We start from the raw sequence: 9,347 nt of genomic DNA on the forward strand, positions 1-9,347 counted from the left end.
TGAGTTAATACAATGAAGGAGATTGATTTAATCATCAGAAACTCAAAATATTATGTTATCTGAACTACATAAATTATTTAAGTTGATTTGACAAAAGAAAAAATGTTGTGATTACAAATCATGAAAATATTTTACATGCGTATTTGCTGAATGCTGACGATAAAATTAGTAATTTGAGCTTGATTGTTTGCCTTTTCTGTTACAAATAATATAAAAGTAAAAGTAATACAAATAATATAATTCTTTGTTTACCAGTTCTGTCTAACAAACTATTAGATATCACTGAAAGAGATCGTAAATTAATGAAGATGGAGAATGTGAGTCAGCGATGTTTGTGATTAGGCGCTGGTGTCAGAAAAGGCCTAAGTCAAATAAAAGTCCCGCTTTCAACACATCTGCCAATCTTGAAAAACTTATCGGCTGATGCAACATTTTAAAATGGGAAATATCGGCTATGGGCTTGGCGATCTATCGGCCGACCAGTAAAAAAGTGATATGTGAATTTGAGTAAATATTTATCTCTATTTGCAGTTTTATCCATTATTAATGTGCATTATAATCCTAACCTAACAATTTTTTTGTTGTTGTTTTTCTTGTTTTTCGTAATGTCTTGATGTCTCTAGATATTCATGTTCTAAATCTATGCATACTCATGCACAAGTGTTTTCCAGCAGCAGATGGCAGTATAATGGGAAACAGCCTGAGACGGAAAAGCATGAGTGACAGTTACCATGACGCAGAGCTCTCTCGTTTTGGCTCGGAAAGTGAGTTTATATTTAGCACCTATTTTAAAGCTGAAACAAGACACATATAGCCTAAATAAATTCCGCTTTGAATTTCATACAATGCCTTTGTCCTGCTGTGCATGATAAAAGGATAGGGTTTCACCTAATGGGAATGTTATAGTTCAGAAAAAGTTCTGCAACAGCATTACAGGGGTGAATTAGTAGCGCGGTAGAAATGCACATCATTAGTGGGTCATCAGTGGTCTATATTGACCCGTCATTGGCAGATGTACCGGTAAGAAAGCCAACTTCCGCACACAATGTTCCACATTAAGAAAATGCATTGAATACCTTATGTTTTTGGATACATTTCTTTCCCAATGAGCTTCAAACTGAAGTTTGAACTAAAGACTGCATTATTCTAGCTGATGTTTTGTTGATGTAATCTGGACTCTGCAGATGTACAACACCTGTGTTACTTGACTTGACCTTTGTCGCTGCTACCCAGGTGTGACCATTTCCCAACCCAAGCAGCAAATATTTGTAGAAGCCTTTGGCAAATTCTTTGCATGTGGATGACGCAGATGTACTAGGTGGGTTGAAATCTCGCTCTAACAGACATTATGTGTCTCTCTTGCTCTAATTCTCTCTCTCTGTCTCTCTCTTCCCATACCTAAATCTGCTTTAATCACTCTGAATAGCTTGTGACTCGGAAAAGAGCAGGTTAACGCCTGTCCCCTGGGCAGAGACATGAGGAGGACTGATGGCAGGAGATGTAATGTAGGGTGACAGGTTGCCTGGCTTGTCTGAAGAGGACCAGATCAGGACCTTGCATTCTTTCAACTTTGATTTCTTTTCACCTCAGTTGAATCGCATTCTTTGCAATCTTTACGGCTGGTTGAGAAGGAAGGAGAAGCTGGCCACATTTACCAGTGGTATTGCCCTCTCTGGTGGAGACTTGCATCAGCTTTTTTTTTTCCATTGTGCAACTTCACGACTGTGTAGCATGATCTGTGGGCACTTAACTGCTGACTGCCATCAGATATACCAGGCACAGGCCAAAAGAGCAGGGACATTAGTTTCCACTGTTACTGTCAAGGGTTGTTACAGTGAGGCGGGATTAAATAACCAAAACACAACAGATTTAAACGCAGTACGCATGGTTATTTAATGCATTTCACGTCTACATGGCTTTCCTCAGTTCTGACTGATCATTCGCTAACTCGCCCTCTTGTTCAATGATTCTCTACCAGTGGGCTGGGGGCCACTAGGGGGCCTCAACAAATTTCCCTGGGGACCTCAAAGATGACTTAAAATATTTTTGTTTAGAATTGAGGTCCTTGAAGTAGAAAAAGTCGAGAGCCACTACTCTAATTTCATACAAACAAGATGCACGCCATCTAGTGTCTCAAATGATTGTATTAAAAAACAGCTTAAAGCACTTCAGTATTAAACATGCTAGATGTATTTATTTTTTGACTGTAGTAAAGCATAAAAATACCGTAATATGTTTGCAGATACTTCAAAATTCACATACTTGTTTCTCTGAAAAACAATGCTGTTACAGGTCGGAATGCCTGTTGTTGTTTTGGTCTGTGTGATCCCGCACACTGACAAATTATCCATAAATATTTCAACACCCCGTTTTGCCATTTGCCAATATTAAGATATTAAGATATTAAAGCTGAATGGTCTTGTGGAAGAACATTGCACAAATACGCATGGCGTATGTATGCAGTTTACCACAAAATACATCCCAACAATTCTAAAATATGTCATTATCATAACTTTTATGATATATAAATAAAGTAAAGACATTATTGAATGATGGATTCTTTTGCACTCAATACTTTTTTTTTTTAAATAAAAAAATTGCATAGTTTAAATCAGAATTGCATGTTTATGTAGCCTACGGTATGTATTTGTTTGATGAGTAGCATTGTAATAAACGGGATAATATTATACCTGTACATTATCCCTTCTTTATCTGTCAGTGAATGTAAATCATGCTTTTGAATGCAAGGTATTGCACTGTGTTAACACATACTGCAAATTATAGTGCTGTACTCTTTTTAGATGTAGACCTGAAGCACTCACATGGCTCCGTAATTAATCTGTCTGATTTTTTGGAAACATGCAGGGACTGCACAGCTCCTGGCTCCCGTCCTTGGGATGTCAGCCTCTGGCAGTAGAGGATTTGGGGGAGGGTGGCTTGGTACCCTGGGTACATCAGACATCTGTGTCTTCTGTCCGCAAGGCAGCACCTTTCCGCTTCTCTTCCTCATAACAAAGCGGTGAAGTGGGCTGGGGTGGGCCTGGCCCCTCACTCACATGGCCATCAGTGTATTGGTCCTGGAAAAGTACAGCGCTTGTCTCCCAGCTTATTGGATATTGTATTTCATTACCTCCACATGAAATAGCCTTGGCCAAGCTACCCCTAAACCTAACCTTAACCCATAGTCGCCTTATTACCCAGTACTTTCGTAGTACACTGTAAGTATATGTAAGTGCTCGTACTGTAAAATAAAGTGCAACCAAGAATCCTTCAGAAAAAAGACTGCTTTTGGCACAAAGGTTAGAAGATGCCCTTGCAATTTATTTTATTATTTTATAGCCTATATCTGTCATGAATAAGAATGATACAAACAGGTAAAGCTACTGGTGATGTTTATTAAGCACACTTAAAACACAGCAGGTAAGTTAAAGTGAATGAGAATGATTAGCTTGAATCGATAAAAGAAGGGTTCTGAAAAAGTATCTTATCTGTTGTAGAAATGTAGATGGAGTTCGGGCTGATGCAGAGAGGCAGGTTGAAGAAGGTTGGCAGAATGGAGACGAGATCTGGATAGCAGGTTGAATGTTCCGAGGTACCAGGTAAGTATATGAGGCAGGTTTAATAGACGACAAAGTCTTGGTATGAGTGAATCAGTAAGCCGAAGTAGTATCAGCGAGGTACCTTAGTAGTACCTTTCACTGTACCTTTCACATCTAAACATATTTAGATATACAGGAAATCGCAATGGAAGACAATTTGGATACATCTAAATATGTTTAGTGAAAGGTAAAACTTCCGAAATCTCAGTGTTAACAATGAGTGACATACATGTGCAAGCGATCACTTCCGGCGCATGCGTAGACCGAAGCGCCTGTGCCGTCAGATCAGTTGGACGTGGCTGTGGTTACACAAGATAAAAACGATATAAATACTGTTCGTTTTCTCACTCAAACCGCACGTTTCGTGTCTTAGGCCATCAACGTGTACTTACATTTACGAGTCATTAAATCATGTTTAATTTGGACTTCTCAGTGCATGCTCTTAAGGTGAACCGAGGGTGGACCCCCTAAACCTACATCTTGGATGCCCTTGAGGTAAGCTAAAACATATTAAAAATTAATTTCAAAGTGAACTATCCCTTTAAGATGCGTTTTGGTCGATCGGATCACAAGTGGAAGAAGGAACTTCTTCCAGAGGAAGTCGAAAACGGATTTGACTTGACTGCTTTTGTAGTGTAAAAGTGTTCTTTCACCATTCCTGATTTCTAAAACGCACTCACAGTGTTCTTGCGGCTGTCAGAGCAGAAACGAAAGCTAAGGCTGTCTGTATCTTTTTCTGTTTTCTCCTGTTGTGTTCACTGTTCATATGTAAATTGCATGAGCTTATTTCCTCCATTTGATCGAATGATCTGAAAAACATACATTTACCCGCCGATAGACCCTCCCCTTGAAAAAAAAGTTGTTGAAAGTGAACAGAAGAGACGGATTAAAACACCAGATGCAACGGCAATGCGTCTCCCTCATCTACATGTGATCCGATCTACCAAAATACATTAATAACCGGTGTAAACAGGGCCCTAGAGATTAACCTCATCAGATAACCAATGGATAGCCGTAACTAATAGAATATTGACCTTTGACCTACTGTAATTCACACACTACTTACACACGCATAAGTGGATCCTTTCATCTACATATAAAAACAGTACTTCCATTCATGTCCTTATGAGAGTGAAGTAAACACTTTCAATGAAACAACTGAGCCGTTGCTTTCATAAAATTAGTGATTTTCATTCCTATTTTCCCTACAGAATATTAGCTGGGCCAGATGTGCTCATATTAAAGCCTGCATTCATCTTTGAGAAGGCCTGGAACCAAATATGTCTCAATGACATTCCTTGAGGTCTATTCTCCAATCCTGACCACAGTGTTACAGATTAAACCAGTCAGTATAATGTGTCTCAACTAACTCACATGACATGACTAAGCAAATATGTCATGCAAGACAAAAATGGAAAGAACAGGATGTGACACTCAAATGACAATTCAAATGAGACCAGCAATGAGAGATTATTCCCATTCTTCCTCAAATAGAAACAAATCCCACACCATCCATATAGAGGTAAATCACACCCACCTTTACAACAGAGGGGCACTGCAGAAGATATAACAGGTTACTGCTATGAAGATTAAAAGGATTGCCCTGGATATGAATGAGAGGCCAACGGGGCACATGGGTATTCTCAGGTGTCTGTGCTGTTTTCAGGATAAGGGTGTAGCCGGTCCGGGTACCGTGGGGCGGTGCAGTGTCACCGCTTGGCGATGTGGCACTTCCCTCCCAGCCGGCCAGGTTATGTAAATGTGCGGTGCTAAGCAGAGAGCTGTGCTATAGTTGGAACACCGGGCTCTATTTGTGGAAAATCAGCTGGGCGAACTGCTGGATCTGTGTCAGACTGTAAGATTGGCAGGTGTAGTGAGAGGACGGCTGCTTTTTTAGACAGGTGCTTGTGTGTATTATAGGGACAGAGCTCTTTACCCTTCTGGGAGGGAAGCCTTACTTGAATATAGACTGACCTCACTCGAGACAACAAAAACAGTGTTATCAGTTGACACAATCACTTGTGACGTGTTTCCAAGGTCATCTAGGATCTTAGAGTCTGTCGTAAGTGATGTTTTTTTGCTCACATTATTGTTAAGGACAGAAATTGTTTTGAAATTTCAGAAGGAGAAATTGTTCACTGTGCACAGCATGACAAGGGTGACCTAATGGGCAAAGGCTGCTGGGATGTGAATGTGGGTCACGCACACCCAAATCACTGTCACATGCTTAACTAGCTCATATCACACCTCCAGCCATCAGGGCCATTACATAACCTGCTGTTGATTCCATGGTACTCTCGAAAACACAGCGCTGGTTCACTGATTACCAGCACTGCAGTGATGCAACAACTCCAAGAGTCCGAGTTATAAAATGGTCATAGCTGTTTCAGCAGACTCTAATCTCTAAATGTGTTGCTATGCATTCATATACAGATATTTTTATTCAGTATGGATTAATCACTGTACTCGATAGACTAGTGATGCAATTGCATGCTTTAACTTCGCCTGGCTTGACACGTCAAATTCGACTCCTCTCTTGCAAGGCTGCTCCCTGGTTTCTACTGTGTGTCGTCAGATTTTGTGTTGGTTACGTTCTTGTGTTGTCTGAGTTGTCTTGATTAGTTAACATTAAGTCTGAACATACTCTGATAAAGAAATCAAGGCAAAGGGCATGGGAGCATATACATTTGCTAACTCAAACTGTTTTCAAATGGAGTTTGGTTGCTTTGAATCTGGTCAAGGAGAGCATGTTACATTGTATGAACAAGGCTAATCATATCTAAGTAGTCCTTGGCCTTGCATGTGGAAAGGGAGATAAATTCCTCTCAAACTTTCACTGCCAGACAGGCCTGTTAACATGCACAAGACCAGAGTCCACAAGGCATGGTCAATGGAACATAAGTGGGGCAAATACGATAATATGCCAATAACACACACACACACACACACACACACACATATATATCTATATATATATATATATTTACCCATTATTTTTTAATGTGGTCCAACCTTCTAAGTTTTTTTTTAATGTGTAGACTCTGTCATTGACCCATTTATAGGTATACTTTACGCTTATACATCACAAGACATTAGACCTTTTAAAAAAGGTATGTGAATGAAACTATGTATAATGAAACTAATTTAAAAATGTTTTTAGAATTTTTGTAAAATTATTTCATATTTAATCATTTTTAGCAAGCAGTTGTATGAATATGTGTAATGGAATTATTGCTGCTTACATAATCCTTTTGATTAATCATTTTTATTATGATTATAGTTCTCTGCAAACCATAGAGTCTAATACAGTTTGCCCTTTGAATGTTGTGGGTCAACATTGATATATTCTCTCCTGTGTTCTGACCATGCACTGCGCTATAGGTCTTGCTGTGTTTCACGGTAAGGGCGACTGACAGAATGCTGAATAATTCAGTTTAAACTTAATCAGGTCACACTGTTCATTTCTTTAGCTGTGACTCAATCATAAGCTCACACACCAAAACTACCTTTGTAAAATGTGTTCATGATTCATCACACCACCCATTCCGAAGTATTTTCTCTTATACAGTTCCCTGTTGTAAGGTCTTCTGTAAACATAATTTCACTGTGTAAAAGGATGGAAAAACATATAATGCAAATTTGTAAAGTAATATATGCTTGTTGAATCTCTTCATAATGGATGGTGCAATGTGTGTGTTATGCAAATAACTAACTTGAATAGCGCTTAATGTCTTTTCATCACATCCTGCGATTTCAGGAACCTGTAAAGTCCAGCCCATACCTACATTAAACAAAGAGACCGTTCTAGAACCCCTGCCGTCAGCTTGAGAACTGAAGTTAACAGCACATGATGTAAATATAGCTTGTGCTTTGTCACTGAGGTATTGCCTTTCTGGCTTGTTGCAGCTATCCATTTTAGAACAACATCCAGGATGTGGCTCAGATCTCCACATATTCACTCATCTGAAATTACAGAGCTATTTCTTATGCATATCCTGTGATTGTTTGAATGTTTGTGTTGATGTAAAACACACATTTATGTTTTGCTATGTGTTGCATAACTGTCATATTTGTCTGGCTCTATCACAAACCATTATTTTTGTTTAGCCAGCGTTCATCATTGTCAGTCATGTGTGGTTATGGGACATGATGGCTTATGCTGAGTCATGCTGCGTCTACCATGAGTGTGTAGGTGTGGTCCTTTGAGAAAACGGCCAAAAACTGAAAGTTATGCCGTGTCACTTTGAACAACATTCGCAGTCCTCCTCGCAGGGAGGGGAACAGCTGCTGAGATTCAAGAGTGCGTATTTTACCCTTACCTACTTTTGCATGGTGAGCACTGGCTCTTTAAATTGCTGTAAAGTGTCATCTCGCACGCACTTGCCTGTGCTGAGTCATTGGGTTCAGGCTGGTTTTGTAACCTCCGCCCAGCAGGACTTCTCATTGGCTTGAGTCTTCACTCAGCCGCTTGTGTGGTTGGCTGCCAGGACCACTAATCAGTTCTCTTATGCAAAAGGCAGCTCTTAAAGTTACAGTGGCTTCACTCTGATTCTTCTGGATGCTGTTTCACAGAAGACAGGGTGGGGTTAGTCAAAAGTTGGGGGATTTACATTACAGTCAAATATGACACTGGCAAATAATTTAAAAGGGTTCAAATATAAACAAAAAATACAGCAAATATTGGATTTCAGTTGATTATACAATTATGGATTAGATTATGTTAGATTATACAAGTATGATTATACAAGTTATGGGTGGAGAAATGCTGGTTTGATGTGTTAGTGGCGTGGGAATGGTTTGATCATAGCATTTTAGAAGTCAATCTCACCAATGGGAAGCCAATTAATGGGTACATTACAGGGTTCATTTTACAGGTACTATTACAACAGTACAAGGAATAATATCAAGCTACATGTAAAGTCTAAATTATTGTTAAAATGGTCTCATGATCAATGCACAATTACAACATTTTCATAGGAAAAGTCCTGCCACATTCCTTGCTATTATCAGATTGCATTTGACAAACTGATATTATATATTTAAAAAAAGGATGCCTCAGAGAAATAAAATCCTCTTTAAGAGGAGATAATTTACATAAAATGTTCTATCATGGACGTGTATTGCTGTACTCATGCAGGAAGGCACTTGCCTGGGAGTGCACCGATAGATTCCTGGAATCCATTTAAGTGCTGGATTAATGTCCTAGGAGGGACCTGTTCTGTGCACCAGGTATATTAACACAACATTAACCATAACCAGAACATGTTCTCAAACTGTTTGTGTTCACATGGAGACAAACTGAGTGACATTTAATAACTAAATTGAAGCGGTTTGTTTTAAGTCTCTTAACAATGTGATGTGTCTAAGAACATGCCCAGACAGTTGGCCGGACCTTGCATTAGTGTATTTGACTTAATCAGGATCAGACAGAGAAAGTACCCTCCAGGACTTACACCAGATATTCTTAATGTCTGCAGTCTCTTAAGTAACAGGATGTAGGATGTCTCACATATACCACTCGTGGAGATGAAGCACATTTCTATGACATTTAAATTTGTAATGTAGTGACTGGGTTGTATAATGACCTTTTCCCTAAAGCTGGTAACACTTTGTTTATATAAATAACCAAAGCCTAGATTTTAAGGAAATGTTATCCACGTGGGAACAGGACAGGAAACTGTGTCATCAACTGCTTCACCACCTCCAACATCCAATCAGGGAGTCTCCGATTAGATCTGAAAGCATTAA

General features: G+C 39.3%; 1 long non-coding RNA gene across 1 annotated transcript; it reads left to right on the forward strand.

The window, feature by feature from the left end:
- Window positions 1–705: 705 nt before the first annotated feature.
- On the forward strand, window positions 706–2,562 carry LOC120478464 (uncharacterized). Its single transcript, XR_005622726.2, has 3 exons — window positions 706–1,020; window positions 1,234–1,318; window positions 1,427–2,562. It is a non-coding gene; the product is annotated as an uncharacterized LOC120478464 (long non-coding RNA).
- Window positions 2,563–9,347: the final 6,785 nt, after the last annotated feature.

This window comes from Pimephales promelas, chromosome 16, assembly GCF_988280905.1.
Source record: "Pimephales promelas chromosome 16, fPimPro1.hap1.1, whole genome shotgun sequence".
In the NCBI taxonomy this organism is placed as follows: Eukaryota; Metazoa; Chordata; class Actinopteri; order Cypriniformes; family Leuciscidae; genus Pimephales; species Pimephales promelas.